The 24330-nt window shown below is 38.0% G+C and overlaps 1 long non-coding RNA gene across 1 annotated transcript in view; it reads right to left on the bottom strand.

Moving 5' to 3' along the window:
* The window catches only part of LOC120729773, a 65427-nt gene extending 41717 nt beyond the window's left edge, over window positions 1–23710 (bottom strand). The window contains exons 1-3 of the long non-coding RNA XR_005694994.1: window positions 23431–23710; window positions 22242–22322; window positions 3796–3889 (exon numbers count right to left, since the gene is read on the bottom strand). This is a non-coding gene — a long non-coding RNA (uncharacterized LOC120729773). The remainder of the gene's footprint in view (window positions 1–3795; window positions 3890–22241; window positions 22323–23430) is intronic.
* Between the last annotated feature and the right edge of the window lie 620 nt (window positions 23711–24330).

Genomic DNA, 24330 nt, shown 5'->3' with positions numbered 1-24330 from the left:
TGTGGGATGTGGGCTCAAGCTACACAGGTCACGGTCATTTCTTTCCAAAAGCCACTGAAGCTAAAACCTTAAGTGGCATTTGAGCTACCTGCACTGTCAGTTCTGACACTCGCAACACTAACAAGGAGACCACCGGTAGAGAGTCAAACTCGATTATGCCTCCCTGGTGGTTTTCCTTAATATAGCTAAGCTACTGCCAGACTTGTTTTCCTAACAGCACAACATTAAGGGATTGTTCTGCAGATGTGCGAGGTATCATTTATCGGTTTATCTAAAAAGAGTAACAAATACATTTCTCCAATGAATTAGATTAACTGATTTAAAAAGTGTGTAAATTTCTACGTAATCTCTATATGATGAAAACAGTATTTTTTAAATATATTATGATATATTTTCTAAATTGTTGAATTTTTAATAGTTGTCAATTTTGCCTGATTCTGTATTTATTTTATGTGACAGCATTAGTTTACTTGTTTAGTTATGTATGTAGATATGCATGGCTTTTAAATTCAACTGTATGTAGTGTGTAATTATGGTAAAACTGGTGGGCTGCTTCATTTACAGCGTAATAAAAAATAAAATTAAAAATGATTTTTAATTATACTTCAAAAATCTGTCTTTTGTTCCTTCAGGATGCTCTTTTCGTACACAACAGGATTATACTCATTTTTCTCCTTATAATAGCTACTCTGCTTTAATTCAAAAAAAGTCTTTAGGTCACAAACCCGAGGACCATATTTTTATTCTGAATTATTTGCAAACATTACTAATCAGCAAAAGAACCACTATCAAGTTCCAGAGAAAGGTTAAAACTTTAAACAAAACTGCGTGGAAAAGTATCCTGACTTCCACAGCTGCAAAATGAATTGCGCTTGACAAGCTGCAGTCTCTAAGAACCTGAACTTGTGATCTTTAGAGTGATAGCCTCAAGTTCATAGCAACAAATACCCTCAATCACTCAGGGAGATCCTAAGTCTCTCTGTTGGCCAATTACTGCTTTTCAAAAGCCTGCGGCACCCAGGAAACTTTGACTCCTGGAAATAAAGACCAATCTGAGAGAGAAACATTGCAGCTATTAAAATCTTTATAATTCTGTAAATCACAAGTGATTTGTTTTGCCCCATGGCTTGTTCCGATACATCCTTGCTGCTATTGCAAAGGGCACGGGGTGACTGCAATTGAGGAGAGCAAGCTTATTTTTACAACTAAGCTTAGAAAAAAGGGATGCCTTTTTTCTTCTTCTTTTGGAGTGCAGAAGGCAAAGATCTCCTCTGTGTCATAATTGCCTGAAGTTAGAGAGTAAAGGCTCTGGACTCCTGATGTTAGTGTGGGCCTTTCATCAGGGGGGTTGGAGTCAGAGGTGCTTTAAAAAGATCAGGCACTCTGGAGAATCAGACTCTGTTTTTATTTATGTAATAAAGGCATTTTAAAGAGAGAAAGAGAGAAATTAGCATCACTTATCTGTTGATGCCTTATCCCGGGGTGGTGCTGTCATTGTTTAGGATACTGTTTTTGTTGATGATTAAGGCTCCCATTATTCAAAGCAGATTTACATTTTCTCAATTATTTCATTTGTGAACTTCAATATTAAGTATGCTATACTGATTAATTTTGAGGATGGATTCTGAAATTAGCCTGCTTATTCAAACAAAGTGGAAGCCAAAAGTGGTAGAGAGGATCATGCAATTATGAGTAAAATCACTCCAATTAAACAGTGCCATGTTAACTTTTAGAGAGCACACACTCGACATAATATAATTACAAATTGGGATGGAAAAATGGAAAAGAAAACACCAACATTATGGAATGAAGCATTTACAGTTGATGGATTCTCAAAAGGCTCTTCTATCCTCTGGTGCTCTGGGTTAAGAATGGCACTCCTCTGCTGCTGCAACGCTCTCCCTCCCAATCGCCACGCTCCCCATTCAGCAGCGCAAGGCCCCTCTGGTACTAGACAAGGGCCCTGACTGAGGACGCTTTGATACTTCAGCCTTTAATCACCAGAGTATCCTTATAGCACCAAGCTGATGGAAGAATGGGTCATAGGAAGGATGTCCCAACCATAAATCAGACTACAGGGGTGACAGCACACAAAATAGGTGAATTGTCCTTGGGTTCCCAATGCTGGCGGCATCCCTTGTGTCCCCAAGTCACACAACCCTTTTTATTATTTGGGAGCGAGTCAAACGGATGCCCTACCAGCCATTCTGCCCTCCCCCTTGTGTTTTCCCCCTAGTCTTCGAGGTTGGACCCTGCTATGAACTGTTTCCAGAGTCAGTTACTGGTGTAATTGAAAGTGCTTTGTCATCGCTTTGAGCCAAACACTGATGGATGTGAAGTTGAATGAGGTTTGGGTTTTAGTTATACGAGTGAGCCTGCGTAAGATTTATCACCAAAGGCTTAAGAGGCTACAAGGGACCATTAAAGCACCACCAGCATCTACATCACAGTGAACTGTTCATTATTATTCATTAAAACAGAATACCTTTAATATGTCTAGTTTCCCATGTGGAAAAAAACACACACACACATATAAATGCTGGAGAATAGAAAATATTCAGCTGCCAGGTTTTACAGTAAAGCAAGTCTGATGCATTTGAATGGAGTTTTTTTAGAAAGGGTTTGTAAAATACTAAAATGCCCTTGGAATTTGAAAAAATCAGAGTTAAAATAAACTTTTTTTGTCTTTATGTGTATTGTTTTTAATCAATGCCCTTAATTTTGCCCTTTTAAAACTCAGTATAGAGAAATGAATAGCGCATATTTTCTTAAATTGTGCTATAAATAATGCTTATAATAATAGTGTTAAACTATACATCTGCTAAACCCACTAGGGGTTTTTATATCTTTTCGGAATTAGGGTGGCCTATGGAAAACCTATGAAACCATTTAATTTCAATTCCAAGTCGACATGCACATGCAAAGCGTGGGAGGTGTGCTAGTTCTCATTGTCTCCCACTTATTATAGGCTGCCCCCAGCTGCCTGGGCTGTGAGGGCCTGGATTCTGGCTCACATCCAGCATTGCTCTGATCTGGGCCTCTTTGTGATTTGAGGAGTATAGAGCTTTGCTGGGCTGCTGTCCTAGAGCCATGTTGGAATGCAAGAGCAGTGTTGGAGGTGCAGAGGGAAGTGACCTCACTGTGTGATGCGAGCAAGAGTATGGGGCAAGAGTTACACATTGAGGTTGGCTGGATTATAAATAAAGTAGCGTGTGGATTCTGTGCTGCAGCCGGAAAACAGGAAAGGTGAATACAAGTGCTCACAGCACAGTTGTAAATGGTGCCCTATCCGAACATTGGCTCAAGGCTGCCAAGACAACATGGTCAAATAAAATAATACTGTTAAATTTAAGTTAAGGTTTTGCTTTTCAATTGTTTATGTATGAGTTTTCTACAGTATGACTGTGTTTGCGATCATTATTGTCTGCTATCCTAAATAATATTTCTTAGCAATGGTTGCACATGGAAGGAACTGGATGCTTGTGTTTCTACATTCTTCTTCTGTTGCGCTGATGTTGTTCTGCTGAGTAAAAAGCTAAATAAGTAAGCAAATTTTATTTCTGTAGCACCAAATGCTTTACACTAAATAAACAGGTTCCTAAACATGTTCACGCTATCTGTGCTTTTTCTTTTTTGTATTTCAAAATATTTTTAAAAATACAATATTGAAAAACTTAAATAAATTATTATAAAGCATATAAACTTATTTTTTATTAATTGTGTTAATATGCCTACTTTGTACAAGACCAATTATGTGAATTGCTAGCTACATGTTAGGGGATACTCATGACTGACCTTTGAGGGGCCTGTGTTCACATGGGCCGCCTTGTGGAGCTGAGGAGGAGCAGGGCGAAACAAAAGACCAAGACCCTGCCAAAGGCATAAATACCTGGGAGGAGAGACAAAGACAGCTTCACTTCAACAGGATTCACAGTGTCCAGGATAAACAGTGCATACCTGCATGCACCACCAGTGAGTGAAACTTAACATGACCCTCAGGACATCCCAGCACTGTTTAAAATGTGGATGGGATGCTTTTGTACTTCTGTGGTTGTTCTGGACCATTTGTATAAGTTTATCAGCACCAGATGGATTCTTTTTCCTGTGTTTTTAGTTGCGCTTATGGCTTAAAAATCGATATCTTAGAAACAAAATTAAACATACTCACACTTGCAATATAGATACTTAAAAAGTGCAATTTTCTAAATTAACTATTTCATAATGCTAAGTGTAGACAAATCTTTTAAGAAGTAATCAATAGATATGCAGTTGCCTCTGGAAAAATTAGCATGGTAAATTAACATTAACTCGCAGATGGTTGGATATGGGGCATCGCAGTGGCTCCAAACAAACAATTGATTAACTTGTAAAATCCCATTGCCCAGCTGTTATTCAGGCTGTTTACCATAAATAAAAGAGGGGGAGTAGAGAAAAGATCCAGATGCTTTGATTGTAGCAGAAAGGCAATCTGTCATTGTTCTCAACTAACACTGATGGATGCTGCTTTAAATGGGCATTGGTTTTACTTAAACATGACAAAGTGAGGGATGACACACCACTGGTCAAAAAGGTCTGGAGGTCCAGCAACGCCTCAGCACTTCCTTTTTTTTTTCCAGCCAAGACAACCTCTTGTTCATGTATCAGCTGCCAATAAAGAGAAGATGTTGTTGGGAAAGGCATTCAAGTTTTTTTGTTTTGCTGTGTGTTCACGCTGAACTTGAGAAATGGAAAAATGATGACAACAGCCTATATCAAGAGAACGGCCAGGACCAGTTCATAAACTACTTTCTTTTACTCATTCCCAGATATTTACTGGTTTGGTTTTGTTTCTTTTTTTCTCTGTTTTGTCCATGTTGGCTCACTAGAGCCTTTAATCAGAGTAGTTGACTTGGGTACAATTATAATTCATTACAAAGTTATCATTAATTGTTAAACCCCTCTGCATATTGGAATGCATTCCAAAATTTAACAAAGAACATTTTGTGAAACCCTAGAAAAATATGCAGAATCACTTAGCAATAAAGTAGTAATCACTGTGTTTTTAAAAATAACCATATAAATTGGCAGTAAACTAAAGAAAGTCTGGAGATCAGGTAAAATCATTATATGCAGATATATATGTTTAGTTATATAGCATGACTTAAAAATGTGAAAAACTTGCTGTGCTTTTAAACATTGCTTTCAATGGACAGATGTACCTCAACCAGACTTCAGAGTGATGTCAGATGGTAAATGGTCCAGTAAAGTCTCTTTTCACTGGCATATAAAATGCATATCAGCTGGTCTGCCAGCTGCAGAAGATCAAATACAGGTTCTCAGAACAGGATGACATCAGAAAACTGGAAGGAAAAAGACCAGCCTTTCTTTGCATGGTAAACTTGGACATCAGACTTTAGAAGTCATGTAGTTTCCCAGACAGAAGGAGGTGAAGGAGAACTGAAAGCAAACCTTTGGGACATTTTAAGTACAGACTTCTGCAACTAATCATCCACTGTCAAAAACAACTGAGATACAATGCAGGCAGAAGTTTTTAGGTCAACTGTTCACATAGGATATAATGTTAATATGATCTGGTATTTATATGCACCAATGCATTTCATAGCAACAATGTGACATGCACAAAAGTGATAAACATGTAATGCATTTGTCTTCCTCAATGCTTTCATTGCTTCAGCATATGTTTGTTACCCTCAGTTTCCCAAAAATGGATATCTATCATCTTTTCAGTGCAGTAGCTGACGTTAGCGTTTTGCTAACTTCAGCTACTGCACTGTTTGTATTAAACAACAGCTCTCTGCAGAGGAACAGAAGCGTGTAAGCAAGATTAATGAGTTAAGAAGGTAAGTAGAGCCTGACAGAGTTTTCAGTGTTGCCTCTTTAGGTAAGCTTTCTTGTCATTCCTTTCAGTAGTCTTAAAGGCGGCCAATCCATAACTGATATTGTTTCTTTGTGTTTCTTTTTCCTATCCAGATATGTTTTTACTGCACTGGCAGAATGTTTGAGATCATTGTTAAGCTGAAAAATAAAGTTGCTGCAAATCAACCCTTTCCAGATGGTGTTACATGGGGGATCAAAATCACACGATACTTTTATGTGTTCATTAATCAATCGGTTTTGACAAGATCCCCAACACCATTGGCTGAAATGCAGCCCCAAACCATGACAGTGCCTCAACTGTGTTTTCATAAAAAAGTTTTACAAAGGAGGCCAAGAGAAATTTAGTTTCATCACTCTCCAAGACCTCTTGCTACCCATTTTCTGTCTATGTCTTGTGTTATTTGGCACACTTCTCCCTGTTTTACTTACTTAAAAATATCTTCTTGACAGTCATCGTTTCACTAAGACCCTGTCTGACAAGGCTTCGGCAAACTGTACATGGATTAGGTAATGGCCAAGACGTATCTCTCAGGTCGTGTGTCAGGGTTTTTTTTTTCTTATTTATACATATAAAAGTTGTAACTGTATGACAAAGTTGGGAAGAAAAGGTGATTGTACTTTTTCCATATATCACTTTCAGGTACTGTTCACCTGCTATAGGCAGTCTTTAGTCCTGCCACCTCTTCTTTTGTCCAGAGTTTCTAGTTTTTGCCAGTTTTCTATTTACACACTGAACACAGTGGAGTATCTGCCAATTTTGGAGGAACCACTTGTTGGGCAAAAATATTTTATGCCTGTCAAAATGTGTTACCATTGGCATTTTTCATAGATTGAACAAATCTTTTTAAGTAATCAAAGTAACTAAAGATACACTACTAGTAGTTTGAAACTGGCTCTTTGCTAAGTTGCCTGTTGTGTGCAGAGACCAAACATATTCATCCTTTGAGTGAGGTGCTTTTTCATGGTTCGATGAGTCATAGGCCAGTGTTAAGTGACTGAAAAACATTCATCCCGAAAATTGTTACACTACATGCCTAGCCTAAAAAATAGAGAAAAAGCAGCCAATGTACAAAGGAAAACTTTGAAAGAAAGCCCCAGAAAGCCGGGAGACAAATTGTTTAAGACCACTTAAAGAAATGAGAGGTGTCTTGAGTCTTTTGCACACTGCTGTACCTTTGCTCTGGACAAAGGTACAGTAAGTGACTAGAATCAACATTTTTTCACTCATTTTTTTCCCAATGACATGCTCCAAGGAAGGTCCAGGCTCTCAAGGTACCAAGGGTTACACAACAGCTTACACAACCTACTGGACATATGAATAACACTGAAAGCAAGTCTTGAAGTACAGTTACCATAGCACAAACTGCCTGCATGTATTGTAACAGAAATATAGAGACACCAGTAAATATGTATATTTACATATATATATATATATATATATATATATATATATATATATACACACTCTCGCCCCTGCAGGCGGTCTATCCTCCAAGCTCAGGTCCTCTACCAGAGGCCTGGGAGCTTCAGGGTTCTGCAAAGTATTTTAGCTGTTCCTAGGACTGCACTCTTCTGGACAGAGATCTCCAATGTTGTTCCTGGGATCCACTCTGATTATCACTTGGACCACTGTTACCTTCACCCTCCACATATTTTTGAGCGCTTCTTTGAGCCCTTGGTACTTCTCAAGCATCTCGTCTTCCTTCTTCCTGATGTTGCTGTCATACAGAATTGCTACATCTATCACTACGGCCATCTTCTTCTATTTGTCTACCACCACTATGTCCAGTTGGTTAGCCACTACCATTTCGTCCTACTGTATCTGAAAGTCCCACAGGATCTCAGCTTAACCACATATATTGCACTCATAACTAGGAAATCAGCTTTGTATCTCAAAGCAACTTCATACCCAAAGTTAGCTAAAGACCAATCAAAAGGCAATCTGTCAACAAGCAAAAATCAGACGACAATTGCTATTACAGCCATCTTGGTGCTCAACAGCAGAACGTCTGATGAACTTAACCAGCAACTCCTTACTTATACAAATTTGGCTTTTCTGACCTCAGTGGATTTTGTGTGGCAGTGATGTAAACGTATAATATAGGGTATCTCAGTGGCATCACAGCTGTCACAGCCAGCTGTGGTGATGCTGGATGTGGTGATGCTGACATCAGCAACCTTGAAATCTTCAGTCAGAAAATGATTTGATGTGAAATTAAATCAGTAGTAATTATTGAGTTTGTAGAATTAAAACAAGACTGACATTGCACTCCTTATTTTGGCAACGTATAACACAACACTTACTCTATGCAGTATTTTATTATAGCCTTCTAAATACTAGACCTAGGCCCATTTACTTTAACATGGACAATTAAAAATGTGATTTATGATATTTTTCTTTGAACGTGTAATGCACAGTTGCTTTATGTAGACTTGCTGGCAGAAACAGCCGAGTATAGTTCATATGAAGTAAAGGAAAGTCAAAAGAGGAAACAATTAAGTATGTGCAGAGCAAACAATTATTTGCTTGGAGTTGTATGCTTCTATATTGTGTTTCTGTATACATACTGCATATGCATATGCATATGTAATGTATATGTGTGTCTGTATATAGCAGTGTGTCTATTTGTTAAGTAAAACAAAAAACCTTCCATTTATGTGTTTGCCTGGCCAACAAAGCTGCACATGAAGTTGTTGTTCTTTATAAAGAAACACAAAATTCTAAAATACAACATCCATCCATCCATTCGCTTCCGCTTATCCTTTTCAGGGTCGCGGGGGGCGCTGGAGCCTATCCCAGCTGTCATAGGGCGAAAGGCAGGGTACAACCTGGACAGGTCGCCAGTCTGTCGCAGGGCTAACACATAGGGACAGACAACCATTCACACTCACATTCACTCGCACATTCACACCTAGTGGCAATTTGAATTATCCAATTAACCTATCCCCACAAGCTGCATGTCTTTGGACGGTGGGGAGGAAGCCAGAGTACCCGGAGAGAACCCACGCAAACTCCACACAGAAAGACCCCGGCCTGATGGTGGAATTGAACTCAGGATCTTCTTGCTGTGCGGCAACAGTGCTAACCACCGTGCCACCGTGCTGCCATAAAATACATACATATGTTTTATAATTTACAAGATATCCACAATCAATAAAGCTTCAAGGTAGACACCTAGTACTATTGTTATAAATTAAATAACCACCCAAATGTGAAAGATGTTACAGACTTACTGTGAGTGGTCTCTTTTTTGGATGGCCTCTGGTCTTTTGGATAGAATGTCTCATTATTTCCATTCATCACTCTTTTTTTTCTAGTAGACAATTTATGATTAAATTCTAATCAGTTCATCCTTGAGCCCTTGGACACTTGTGGCCAAATTTAAAGAGATTTCCTCATTTTATTATCCCAAGCATTCCTGGGATATTGCAGTCACACAAACGGGATGGACAGAGCCCAAAAACATAATGCCTTTCTTAGCAATCACCAGTCCTTGGGTGGGGATAAGAATAGATGGGACTCAAGATCCAGTTTTAGCTAAAAAGCAGTAACAAATTATGTATACATTTCTTAATAAATACCAGCAGGTTCTTCAAACAGCACTGAAACGTTTGGAAATCTAAATGAATTATATGTTTTGTTTTGTTTTTCTGTTTCTTCTCAGTAATCAGACTTCAGGTAATACAATAGTCATGCTGACAATGAAAACATGTGTAGGTTTGTATTTTTCAAACAGAAAACTGACCAAGAATAAATAAGAGAATCAATAAAGAATTGGACCTATAACCAAAATCAATGAAGACAATGGGATCAATATGCTATCAGTCTATATGGGCAGCTATAACAAACCTACCCAAAACAAACTAATAACGAAGTGAGCCATTAAATTAGATGATGATTTTCTGTGACTTACATTCAAATTAAATCAATTTCATTTGATTTAAGATTTTTTGGCAAACATCAAAAGAAAAAGGCAAGCCATTGCTTGAAATATAGAATTTGGCATTGCTCTTCAAAGTCAAACCCACACTACACAAGTGCAGGACACAAAAGTCCAAAAATGCTCTTCTAGGGAAAAAGTTTACAAAAAAACAAATCAATCAAGATGCAATTGTGACCTGTCAAAGAATTTACAGATTTATTAATACTTGATGACAGCCCAGATGCTGAGATGTGTGGATTTGGAAAGTTTTTGTGGGTTTTCTTTGGGAGCTCTGGTTTCTCCTCCAAATAAATAACATTTCATGTTAATGCTGTCATCGACCCATTTTATGATTAAACATTGTTCCAAATAGTTTGAAAAAGTACTTACAGACCATTTTATACTAATGCCTGATGGAGTTTCAGTGAATCTGAAAAAAGTATTGCACTTAGTTCCATCCAAGGAAAGACAATAAACAAAAACTATAAATAAAAACAAAATTCATATAACGTCTCACTTTTATGTATTTAATGTTGAACTTGTTAAATTTGTTAAATTTAAAATTCAAAGTCTTCCAGGGAGAAAGAGAACAATGAAATATAGCTACTTATTGTGAGAAAATATCCTTTTACTGACAGGTTTTCAATGTGGAGATCCAATATGATTCCAGTCAGTGAGACAGTATGTCAGATCAGCATGTTTTTTGTGATGTTGCTTTTACTTCTCTAATGTGAATCCATGTGGCCAGACTGCTCGCAGACTTGGCCACTGGCTGAAGCCAATTTTCTGAGTTAGGCAGCAGAACACAAGACTCCCCACTTGGAAAAAAAGAGAAAAAAAACAGTGGAGGAGTTTTAGCAGTCAGCCCTCAGACAGGAAGACTCTAGAGGAAACACCAGAAAGCCATTAACTAACCACAGAATTATGGTGATCTATTTGCTGGAATGGGCTACAGATAGCTAATGAACAAGCCCCCCCACCCCCCGATCACACACACGCATACACACACTGCATATACACACAGAGAAGCAATGCTGAGAGAGCTCTTACTTGTACAAAACAGCATGACAGATCAATGCCTGATTCCTAAATCAAGGGAAAAGGTTATTTTCTGTCTCACTGGGATTCCACTTACTATCCCCCCTATATCTAAGACACTCCCATACCCATTTAAACCAAACAAGTCCACCCCCAAACAACACACGCACACACACATCTCCTAATTAAGAGCGAGGCGGTGCAGCTTTTTTGTGTCTGTGGTTATGCTTGCAATGTTAGTGTCTGGAGTGTGAAAACAGATCTGATGGACTGGTGCCCTCAGTTCTCCCTGATCAGGCTCCAGCAGGTATCCCCCATGATTGACAGCTCACAGGTCAGCCGCCCATCTCTCAGTCTGTTAGAGGGTGGGCGGTAAAGAGATTTGGAATGCCTGGGACCCTGATTGCTTTATTGCTCGCCTGTCAGAACCATTGTACAGCTCTGTATTATTAGGGCTTGCCATCTCTCACCGTCTGGTAGGTGTCGCGTCTCAGCTCTGCATAAAGAATCACCACTCCATTCAAAACCCTCTTTCTTTTTGGCTGAAAGGAAGAAAGCACAGATTTTTCCACAGAATCTCCTGTACTGGTTTGTCAGATAATACAACACAAGTGTCTCCAGGGAATGGTTTGGATGGCGCTGCTTTACACTCAAATGAAGAAGATTTGAGATTCCATTTGGCAATAATTTATCACAGTGATACCAACAATAGTCTATAACACTACACTGAAATTACTCTGATGTTCCTGATTATGTATCTAATCATGCTGAATTTTTTACTACTCTAGTGTGCACATCCCTGAAACAGAAGAAGATAGCAAGTTTCTCTATTATGCATTCCTCTTTTGTGATGTTTTATTCTATAAACCACAAAAAGGAACCAAAATATCTTTCTTAAATAGAGTGGCAAAAGTTAAAAAGCAATGATCAATTTAAAAGACAATTATATATAAATTGTGCAACACATATAAAAACTGGTTTATCATATCATTCATTTTTAAATAAATAATGCCTAAAGTTACAAAATCCAGCTTTTCAATTGTGAATGTGGACAATGTGTGTGGGGTTTCTCTTGTTATAAATTTTCATTGAAATTAGTATATTATTGAGTTTTCTGGTCTAAGAAAACCAATAATCAACAATTTCAACAGATTCTAGAATTCACTTTTTAAAGAGTTAATTCATCAATAATAAGATCGGCATGTTTAATCAATAATGAAGTTAAAGCTCCATCTCCACTAAGAAAAACTGATTTATTTATTACATTTTGAGAGTGCCCTAGTATTTTGATGATGATATGGTGTAGATTCCGTATAATAAAAATGTTCCAGACTAAACTGTTGGGTTGTACTGTGTCCAGACGTGCATTCTATTGGAATTTGTTTAATATTGCAGTTTAAAAATAACAAATTGAATTTTCAATCAAAATGTTTAATCATAAATCGCCAAATTTAAGTTTATTAAATTTTCACATATAAAAATCTTATATAAAATCTTAAGGTAAAGGTAATACAGGGGAAAGAAATGGTGTGAAAAGTATACTTCACTAGCTTTGATTCCCATTGGAACAAAGAACCTCATCCAAAGCTAAAATGGCCCAGTGAACAATGTCTTTACACAAATCCCTAGCTGATTTTTTTTTTCATGTTATTCCCCAGACCGCGATGACAGACTGGCAGGTTGTTGAAGGTCATCAAAGCTATGCCTCCCGCCCCCCCGAAGCCCAGGTGATGGCCAGACTACATCCCCAAGTGATCTTGCTCCTCCAGGCCACAGCAGAAACAAGCCCACTGGGGTACCACGTCACTGTTTCCATGGAGATGAGGTGACAGGCTGGCCGCGGCGCAGACTCACACCTTTATGGTCAGCGACTCAGCGTCTCTGAGGAGACTTCGCTGTCTAACAGCAGTTGCACACAAGTTGCGGTTGCCCCCACTCCCACCCCAAAACCATTCATTGTCTCTTTTTGTTGTCGTTTTTAAAGCCAGTCCATGCGCAACATGGGACACCCTTCCTCTAACAGTCCAACCCTTCTTGCCCTGGCAGTGCTACCCTTGTGAGCCCTGCTGGGAACAGTGGTGAGATGTTAGATTAGACCTGCAAGTCTGGGCAGGGCCTAAGAGGGAATGCAATGTGAAGGGACTGCCCATTCCGTCTATGGCTCATGCTCCATTGTGGTTTTATATGGGGGTGTGAAAATATCATTCCCCAGTGCTGTCTCCTTTAAGAGCCTCTCACAATTGGCTGCTGACGAAAACTGGCTTGACTAGCTCAGTTCAGTATCCCTGTTGATCTATGTTATCACGTCTCATTACACCGACTATATCTGACAGACAGTTGAATAGCAGATGCATACTTTCAAATCTATCCATCACTGACAAGCAGCTTTCATGCCAGTGATCATATTGATTTTTAAAGCGAGACTGTTCTTCATTCTGTATGTGTGTCCTAATCTGAGAAATGAATGATAACCTCTTCATCACTCTACCCCCTGAGTGTTCTTACTGGAAGCCATATTGATTTTGTTAGTCTGAGAGTCCTTGCATTGCATGGCCTTTACCTCAGGGACAAATCTAATTGTTTATCTCTGGACAGACTTCTGCCTTTACTCCCTTCTGTCTCATTATGTGCCAAGATTTGTCAAGTCAAGTCTCTCCACACTCTCAAATCGCGCTTTACAACATGTCGTTCGGCAGAACACTACAGATGGCTTACTTATCAACAGACCCTCCCACATGGAATGCCACAAACATGACAGCACAACACACTTGCAAAAATATACACAAACTGACATACAATGTAATCACACTCTGGAGACACGATTACACATACTGACACACAAAACATGAGTCACATTTTTTAAGAAACACTGATTTTTGAGATCATTGTGTAAGCTTTCTGGAGAAAATTGTAGACATTTTTTATTATTTTGAGGACTGCAATACACTTAAAAATAGTTGTAAGAATATTTCTAAATCTTTATTTTATCATGAATTATTTCCTCATGTCTAGTGAATCATACCCTAGGTGGCTTATAGTAGAATAAACCACTGATTAAAATGAAAAGCCTCAATAACTCATCTGCAAATGCTATTTTTACCAGCCTGGTCAGTTCACTGACCAAAGCTGAATTACAATAGCATTCCTCTACTTTATTATAGCAAACACAGTCCTTTACAGATCCAAGTTCTTTTTTTAAATAAGGAGTGTAACTCAGTGCATTGTGCCAGACTACTTCAGCTGCACTTACAAATGAATGAATGAATCACTGAAGCTACTGATTTACTACAGTGTGAATTCTGCTCAATATATTCACTGCAAAAGTCCTGTTGTATGATGTGTGTGAGTTATCAGGAACGAGAGAATGACAAATGCCTTGCACAACGATGCCAAAACCATTGCAAGAGTCAGTACAGTGCATTCAGAAGGTAGATTTAACCACTTGATTAGATGCATACATAATGCAATCTCATCAGTACAGTCATGGATAAAATGTAAATAGTAAGCAGGTGAACCAAATAATTATGGTTTCTATACATACTGTATATTGATTTGATTTCCTACTACCTACTCAACTAAAACATGTTTTAAAAATAAATGAATTTATCAAGTTTAACATCCCAAAATCATGCAAAATTTTAAGATTCTAACCAGTCTACTTGGCATTATAACACTTTTCAAATTAGTAACCCTAACTCTTCCATAAGGGCTATAATACGAAAGGTTCATCAAATCTGATAAGGGTTAATGGCTTAGGATGAATAACTATACTCTTTCAGCTGCCAACAATTAAAAGCCCCGTCAACATAGGAAGACAATAATTCAGTACAACTGGAAAAACCTGAGTCTGTACAGTTAATAAACCAACTTGAATGAACATGAGGACAAAATATTTTTGTTAATATAAAGACTTTTCTTTCCGATGACCTTTCTCGCCAGCTCTCCAAACTCTTTTAGGCCATTGGAAGCCCTTGGTCAGGCTTTATCAGTGAGTTAACTCCAACGAAGTAGGCTAGATCAATAAGCCCACTCTCAGAAAGGAGCCAGAGCAGAGAGTTAGAGGCGCGGGGGAGAGAGATAGACGCAAGAGGCAGGGAGCAATCAGAGAGCTATGGATGTGTGCCTTCAGGAGTGGATCGATGCACTGACAGGAGCCCTGCTTTGTTCTCACACAGTGCTCAGATGTTAGGCATGCTTAACATGATTGCTTAAAGGTTTTTGTTTGCCTACTTGTGTTTTTGTTTGTCATTTGTCTACTTATAGTATATCCTGCTGTCCCTTTTGCAATGTAGACAGATCGTTAGGGTTGTTATCCTATGTCCCGTTATTTATTTATTTTTTGTTATTGTTTTTTTCACAAAGTACGTCAAGATATGATTTTTTTTTTCAGCTAGACTTTTAGTAAGCATTTTATTCTGTCAAATTTCTGCAAAATTTCAACAAATGCTTAAGACATGGATAGCAACTAGTCCTTAAGTAACAAATACAAATATTTCAAATATGCTTCTGATTTAACAAACAAACAAGCAAAATTGTGTATTCAGACATATTTTGGCATCCACAATTTTCAGCTATGAAAACTATTTCTTTTTGCAAAATTTGGCTCTTACATCCTTGTCATTTCTCTAGATCGAGGGGTTGTCTTATTATTGCTAAATTGCTTTTTTCATCTTTCATCTCTACATATGGTCGTCCAAAGCATTTTAAATAATTTGCCATACTAAATGCTACGCCAGCAACTGCTTCTAACAAAAACTTGGGTGTGCCTCCTTCGTCACAGAAACGTGTTAACCGCAAAGGACAAGTAGGTGTCAATAGATCTGCTCTCAGAGCGCATGGGCCGTTGAAACGCATGAGCTCTTTTCCAAGGCTTAATAAGATAGCACAGATGTGCCCTTGTCTCAGCCTAGCCCTACGTCTCATTGTACTTTGGCCTCCCAACCCTGCCATTGCAAGACCTCTATAGCACTGGCTGCATGAGAGGGTCTCATTAGGACAGACAAACGAAAACCGAGGGTCAAGGTATATAAAGGTAGCCACAGTTAAGGATCCTGCCTCTAAGATTAGATGGACGCTTCACCACATCCTAGGGCCACCCTGCAGACCTCTGGCCCTCCCAATCATGACCTCCAATATCCACCATTATTTGATGAAGCAGAGCTTGATAATTATTTTGCGTGGATGAAGAAGGGGGCACAGTGTGAAAGGAGTGTCTCATTCTAAGGGAAAGGATAGTAGGGGATGACAGAAAAAAACTAACAAAAAAAAAGATCAAAAGCAGGCCTTTCGCTTTTCATGCCTCAGAGGCTCCAAAGAGGATAAAGAACAATTGGGTCCTGGGTATCCTGTCCTCTCTGGCAATTAGACTCAGCTGATGAAGTGAAAGGGATGAATGGCAGGGTTCAAGGCCTTCTCTAGGATTCACACAACAGGATGTGTTTTTACCTTCTTCTCCTTTATCTTCAGCTCCCTTTAGAGCGGCAGAAATGCAGTTGAAATATTTCTAGATGAAGACAATGTAATTCAAGGTGCCAAATCTTAATCATAGGGACTGTTGAGACTCAAGAGGTGTGAGTCGAGTGAAAGGGCCAAGAGAGACTTGCATGTAATCGTACGTTCATGTACACATTTTTTTAAGGTCACAAAGACCATCATCTGTTTCAGTGAAAAAATAATGTGAGTGGATATAAATGTAGGATAATCAAGCCTGTGATATGAAATTTAAAAGCTTAAGAGAGTATCTCAAAATTAGTATATCTAGTTTTGTTTTAATCTGCCTTTTTTTCAAACCACATGACATTTCTTTAACATGATATAGTCACATACCCCTAACCAGTCGTGTTAGATACAACTACACAGCAAACAATAATTCTGTTTTTACTTTGCTTCATTATAACTGTGAATTAAGACAAAACATTTTAACTCAAATAGGCTTTTAATTACTAGGAAGGGTTGCAGGAAGTGTAGAGTTTATATTGTTGTTTCCCATGTGGGCTTGTCAGGGACATTTCGGGATTGAGCTGGGTTTTACACTGTTATGTCTAGTCTGTCATGCTAAATTCTTCATGTTTTTTCCACCATCTGTACAGTTCAGTTTTGTGTGCTGTTCATTATTTACATTTGTGTTAGATTAGTGACGCTGTGACACCATGAGTGCAGTGGGTTGCTTGTCTGATGATACAAATTGCAAAAAAAACCCCTAAAACTTCAGGTCATTTTGGTTGGTCCTTTGGCCAGGTATGACGAGTGGGAATGGAAGCATAATTCAAATATTCACATATATTGAAAACACCTCCGAAAACTGTTTACTGAGGTAACGAATGAAGTGATGTTTATTTTCATTTTCTCACTGTTTTCTTGTGACTTCTTATTACGACTTCACTGACTTCTTAACACGAACAAAGTATGGTTGTTTGACTTTATGCAGCAACTCATGCCTGCTGGCTATGACAATAACATCCAGTTTGAAGACACCATCTTAGGGGGCTATTTGCACTTTACACACTTTCCATATATACTGTTTAGTGACAAGCCTGTGTTAGCATACACAGTTGTCTTCAGAATGATGCTCTCCTAATTGTTAAATCCATGCCGAGATAGTCAAGCTGCTGACTTTTCAATCAAGACTCACAGAATACCCACAACTGCAGAAAGAAATAATTAACATGGCAAACAGGATAGGGTCAAAACATGGCTTTGCATTAACCTAGGACAACTGGTAATAGAAGAAACACTCGGTTGCTAACTAGAATTGAAACATGTCACTAGCACTTTTGAAAAAGCACAGTATGGTCCCACTTTAGGTCAAAAGGAAATTAAAAAAAATTTGAATATAGAAACTAGAAACTGTTATTATGAGTAGATGACACACTGGAAAAATGACCAGAGAAATGCAAAATTAAAGTTGATTTGTAAATTGTTTTAAAAAGCAAATCAAATCTCCCCATTGTCATTTTTTTAAAAGTTATTGAACAGTTAATAGAAGTAGAAAAATACATTTTTAGTCCAAAAAAAATTAGACTACTGAGAGGAAAATGTTATACTCTACATCCAGAGGCAAAAAGAAAACTCTAAATTCACATATTAGATTAAAAAAATAAGTCAATTAGCTTGAAGTATATTATCTAAATATGTGAAGGATACCCTTTCAAAAGGTCCATGTCAAATTCTTGACAGTTATACAAAAAATATTAAACTTTAAACTTGGCCTGGCATTAAAATCCAAGCCAGATTCTCTAATGTGTAGGAAGAGGTATTAACCTGATACACAAAGTATGCTAAATGTTACATTTTGTCTTAATGACTGTTTTTGCATTAGTGAATCTGGTTTCAGTGCACTGAATTTTTTAGTTTTGGAGACGGAAGATGAAATGGGAAATATGCACGAAAAAACATTTTATGTGATTTGGATAAGGGCAAAGTTCTAGTGTTGTACTTTGAAGGCTACTGGATCCATTTCAGAGGAAAGTAAGTGAAATTAAGAAGAAAAAAATGCTGGGCACCATGTGTTAAGATGCTACTTGGAAGATGCTAAGCAGATACAGTCATGCCCCATGATATTCATATGCTGTATTTTCCACAAAATTGCACCCACACTGCTACTTTAATCTGAATACATAAACTTACAAACCACTTGCTGCCATTACGTTATCATAGATTTCATTGAAAATTCCTTACAGTGCCCATGCCAGTAAATGGATCCCGTCTCTTAACTATACTGCTACACTGCACTAAAACCTTAAGATGATTAGTGATATTCTTAAAACCTAGCCCACTGATAATGTGTTTAAAGAAGCGATACGGCTTTTCCAAGCTTTGAGTTCAAAGTCTGAGAAGCATGGGGTCAGAGTGCCAATGGGCTAAACAAAGAGTAGCCAAAATGGGCTTTGGGGGATTTCAAACTCAGGCCCCTGAACCCCTTTGATCAAAACATAGCTACCGCTATAGAAATACTAAGTATCGAGTGCATGGAACTGTGCTGGTAGCAAAGAATCATGAGTTTGGCTTGTTGAATAAGAAGGTACAAAGTATGCTGGATATGTCACGAATATTATTATATAATAAAAAGACTTTAAGAACTATGAAAATACAATTTTTGTATGTAACGGTAGGTAGATTCTCAAATTATGTTATATAATGGCTTCCAAAGCTGCTATATTTTCAAACAGGATAGATGCAAGGGATGCTGTTGAACCTAGTATATTTGTTTAGATGTTTTATATTTCACTTTTATTATCAATCATCACTTTTAGATATGATTTTAGACAAGATTTCTTTCAAATTTATATATAAAACTAATTACACATAAAGATTAATCAGGTGGTAAGCAGATTTTTCTTCCCCATCTGTTTTAAGGGTGGTATGGGCTAACTCACAAATATTCAACTGGCTAATTAGTTCTACTTTGACTCTCAGTGAATGCCAGTGTACTTAATGAAATAAACAAGAATAAAAATGACTGAAACTCAAACTTGAACAGATTTTCCCATCTTGAACAGCCCTGAGCAATTAAGCAGGCATGTTTTCATATTATTCTAATATTAAATCAATTACACCCAAGAGAATGTGACTGTGTCGGTTATCACGAAACTGTCAATGAGGCTAACAATATAGTATGAACAAATGTACAGTGAAATTGATGTCTTTTTTCTTAATTTAAGGAAAAGAATGTCATGAAGGGAATATTTATTATATGTAAGATATCTAAAGTTGTTAAATGAAAAAAGAAATGCGTATAATGTCAAACTGCACTTAATAAAAAAAGAAAACTTAATTTTATGTGATTATTAGCATCCTTCAGTACAACACCTCTGGGTATCAACAACAACAACAGATTAGTCTGGGAGAAAACCATATTGGCAAATGGAATATATGATGGAGAAGATAATTGCATTGTGAGAATTTCAATTAGCCTATGTAGGTCTTTGAATATTTCCTTATGGCACTGGTGGTTAGCTCATATTTAAACAGTTATCACTGTGTTTCACAGTCCATTACGAATGTTTTCAAAAGGTCCATAGTGAATGATGTAGTGTCTAGTACTTTCAGATAGACCTTATACTACTCCAACTTAGGAACATACAACTGCAATATAAACCACAACATATGTTGCACATCTGAGAAAGGGGCAGTTATGGCTTGTTACACCCAGAGTACTGCAGGCAAAGATTAAAAAAAAGATTAGAGTCTACAAATGAATCTTTCCCTCATTGTTGTCTACCCTAGCTGTGGATCAAATCACTGTTTGGTATGTAACGTCATATAACAATGCTATAAATTGGGTTTTCATTAATTTTCCAACTTACCTTAAATAATTTGCTTCTTTGATTATGTCGCTATCAAACGATTTCATCAAATGCTTGGGTCTAAAACGTTGTAGAGCACAAAATTAAGCAACAAATTTTGTTTTTTCCTAGCACACAATGCAAACCAGAGGTTTAATTTAGTATAAGACAAAAAAAAACAGTATAACTATCATAATAGTGAAGCTAAACTAATCAGTTTTGGGCATTATAACTTGAAAATAACATTTAGTGATTAATTGACTAATAATGGCCATGATATAAAGAAAACACACATTTTATTTATTAATAATATGCATGAAACTCAAACAAAGGTAAATAGTTTTGAAGATTATGATGAATATCATATAACTTTACATCCCGGATTTAAGTCAGGAAAGGTTAACACTTTCTCAACAGGAATCTTCATTGCTTTATTTTTTAAGCTGACACAAACAATATAGCCAATATAGCCAATAGAAAAAGACAAACTTACTGCTATATTTTCTATTTATTCCACCCTGAAAAAGCCAATTACTGCATTAAAACATTATTTTTCAGCATGAAAGATATCTTCCTTTATAATAATGAACAAAATTTCATTTTATTATTTAATCTATTAGCACTGGCTGATGCCTCCTGATGACACAAATAGATGGGATGCACAAAATGTAATAGGCATCTTGTTTTAATTGTTCAAATTTTCTCTCTTTTTTTAAGGTGACAGGGCCATTACTCCAAAGTCACCACTTATCAGCAGTATCACCGAGGATTAATGGTTTCACTTCTGCTAGTAAGAAATGTTTAAGTTGTCCTGATTATCAGTGCAAGAAAAAGAATAATGGTTATTTGTCATTGTGTTAAGCAGTGGGAGAGACTAATCTAACAAAACACCGAGTTAAGAACACCATTAACCCTTTCTAGTGAAGCTGAGTGGGATGTGAGTTGGATTGTGCCCAACAGTGAAGCCCAGTGTCTAAAATAAATGCTTGTCTTTGTAAGAGCTGTGTCAATCTGACTCAGAGGTGCATTATCCATGAGCAGTTTATGCTATAGCAACTATAGTTACTCTGGCTTCCATACTGAGCTTAACATTTTCTACATTATTCACTATTTTTGGACTGTAATCACACTCTTATTGTGTAGGAGACAGTGACCTACAGAGGAAAAAAGGTTTGTTTTTATAATACTGCATAAGAAAAAAGAAAAGCTAATGGGACAACATCTACTTCCTTAAAGTTAATAACAGCCAGTCAGTCAAAGATACACAAACAAAAAAGGAAATTTCATAATGTTACTGTAAATATTACATTCATAACCCCATTGCAGAACACAAACTAAATATGGCAGTAAGTGAAAAATAACATTATAATGGTAAATGTTCAGACATTGAATTTAGTTTAGGACTTATACTTTGTTCGCACCAGAACAATTACCACCACCAATATCTGGCATACTACCGATTTAACACATTTGTCTCGTAAAGGATTTTTTTTCCAGTGGTAGAGTCCCTGAAGCTTTTGTACTGGTGGTGCTGCTCCAGTAATCGCCTACATTATTTTCCTTGTCTGTCACCTTTATAGTATCTATTAGCCACTCTCTACTATCTGTTTGTGGGGCATTTTCTCTTCCTTTTTTCCCATGAATGTTTTATATATTGGAGGGAGAATGATTGTTCTTTGCAATGAGGCTAGCGCGTGGCCTCAGTAAGACAAATTGCTCCAGAACGTCTAAATGGCAGTCAATGATAACTCATTGTAAGGAGAGTAAGTGACTTCCAATGGAGTGGATAGGGGACAGAGAATAATGGCAGAGCACAGGTGAAAAATAGATGTTTGGCTCAGTGTAATTACTCCATTAGGGGGCTCTCTGTTAATCTACCAAGCCACAGCAAGTGTTTTTACAGCGATGAGGAGGTGACAGGCGAAAATGACTGCAACTGGACAGAGAGGAGCCGCGCTGCCTCCCCAGTCACAACACACTCTATGAAGTGTTTACTAATGGACAAATGTACTCCCAGTCTGTGCTCTATGCGGCATGCCATATGAGCTACTCCAGTCAGAAGTTCATATAGTGATAGATGTATTGACGAAGCTCCTCAATGAGCTGACATATTAATTACCTGCAGTATGGTCCCATGCATGCAGAGTGCTTTAACCTTCACTGTCTCTGTTTTGTGCTGAAGGATGGATCAGCTGTGTGCCTGTTAAATATGAAAATCTGGGTTAGAACAAAAAAGGGACAAAGGAAAACCCACCCGCTGGAAATCAACACCCCCATTCTGCTGATTTTCCAGACAAACATAATGATAACAATTTTTTGACCATTTGGTGTCTGCTGCTTCCGCCTGTGGCAATCTAGACAAAAGAAGCCTGGAAAAAAATGCTCCAATATGGTCTTAAGAGTTTATTCTGACCATACAATCTGTTTTCTTAAGTCAACTTTTAAAACACTGCTACGAGCAGTGCCCACAGCATTATCAGTGAAGCTCAGATTGACCTGGTATTCACCTTTATACCATTTCCCATCTGTTTAGGTTCCACCCTAGAATTCATCCCAGTTGGCTGTAGGCCCACTTTGCATTGGGCTTTCTCCGTGAAACCCTGAACAAAACCCTGTAGGAGCTAGACTTTCTGTTCGGCCTATTTCAGAGGAAGATTTCAGCTTGCATCCCAGGATTTCAGCACCTGACTTTTTCCAAGTGCTTTCCAATGTAAAAAAAAAACAACAACAAAAAAAAAAACATGAAGACGAAAGCGGAAAAATTTAACCATTTGTTTCAGCGCAACTTTAAATTTGACTCAAATAAGTCGAATATCCCTGCACCTCAACAGCAGTAACTATGGGTTTATATAGTGAAATTGCCTGCAAACAAGCTGGTTACATTAGCCGACAACGAGTTTATTCGAATTTCTTTAAACGCATCTATTTTCATTCAAGTTACATTAGAGGCTACATCCTTAATTATAGCTGTTCTCCTTACTGTAGCTTATTAGATAGGAGGGACCGACCTTCAACTTGATGAGAAAAAAATAATAAAAAAAATAAAGCTATCAGCAGGCAGGAATGGCTCAAAACACACACAAAGGCACCAATACAAGGCGTCCAGCTGGACAATTTTCTCTGCCCCAAAAGCTACAGGTTGCGGTTAGGGGACTTCAAATGGTAAGGACAGTGAGAGGTGCCATTATCACTCAGTGATGAAAACGAGCACGGTGACCCGATTAAAGCGAGAATTTCTGGGTCATGGTCTTGTTTTTCAATGCTTAATTTGTCTATCGATAGTGACACGGTCCGTGGCTTGCACCTACCTGTAATATTATCTTTCTAAAAGTCGTGGTTCAGACAGGGCCCTTGTCACTGTAACCCAACACGGAGTGAGTGAGCGGATTAGCCCGCAGCGTGTAGCGGGGGGGAAGAGCAGGCTGCCTGCCTGTGCTGTGCAAGTTGCGGGCTGCGGCGCCACTCAGTGGACGCTCCGGTTTCAAGAGCTCCTGCTTCACCGTGGGGTCTCAGTCACTGCAGTCTGCTGTGCGTGAACGATACAAAGTGTTTCTCGAGTTTTTAAACCATACATAGATAGATAGATAGCAAAACCTTCTTTAATACTTCTATTGAAGACAAGTAATGATAAGTAATAGCTGGACCTACATACAGCCACATAAGCTATGCATAACAAATGCAAGCGTTGCTTTCTGTCTTACATTGCACAAGAGTATTGGGAATACTATGGACCTACACTTTAGCCTTCACCTGAGCTGAAACTAGGTATAGCTTGTTTAGGTGGCCTTTGGTGTGTGATGTATGGTAACAAATAACAGTTCACAGTGTCTGTGGTCTAGCCTTCTCAGGGCTCCCTTTGCATCAGACACAGTCCCCTTCATCTCATGCTAATGTAGTGCAAAAAAGATATCCAGCTTTAAAGACATGGCAGTGAGTTTAAAAAAAGGCTGTGCTTAGTGTTTGAAGTCATAAATGTGACAGAAGACTTCAAGAGAAAAGACCCAAGACTGGCAGTCTAAAGATGAGTGAGAGGCGGACAGGGAACATGTTTTTTTCCCATCCAGAGGGATATTCTGTGGCCAAGCTTGATTATTAGAGATGAAGGACAAGCTGAGAGGATGTGGGATTGTTAAATTCTTGAATCCTTTCACTAAAGAGCCCCCTCCTATAACATTCTTCCGCGCTCCATTTCTGTGCATTTATGGCGC

The sequence above is a fragment of the Simochromis diagramma genome, unplaced genomic scaffold (assembly GCF_900408965.1).
Source record: "Simochromis diagramma unplaced genomic scaffold, fSimDia1.1 OVJJ01000293.1, whole genome shotgun sequence".
NCBI classification, from domain to species: Eukaryota; Metazoa; Chordata; class Actinopteri; order Cichliformes; family Cichlidae; genus Simochromis; species Simochromis diagramma.
The sequence above is the reverse complement of the archived record's forward strand: the minus strand, read 5'-3'. Positions and strand labels throughout refer to the sequence as shown.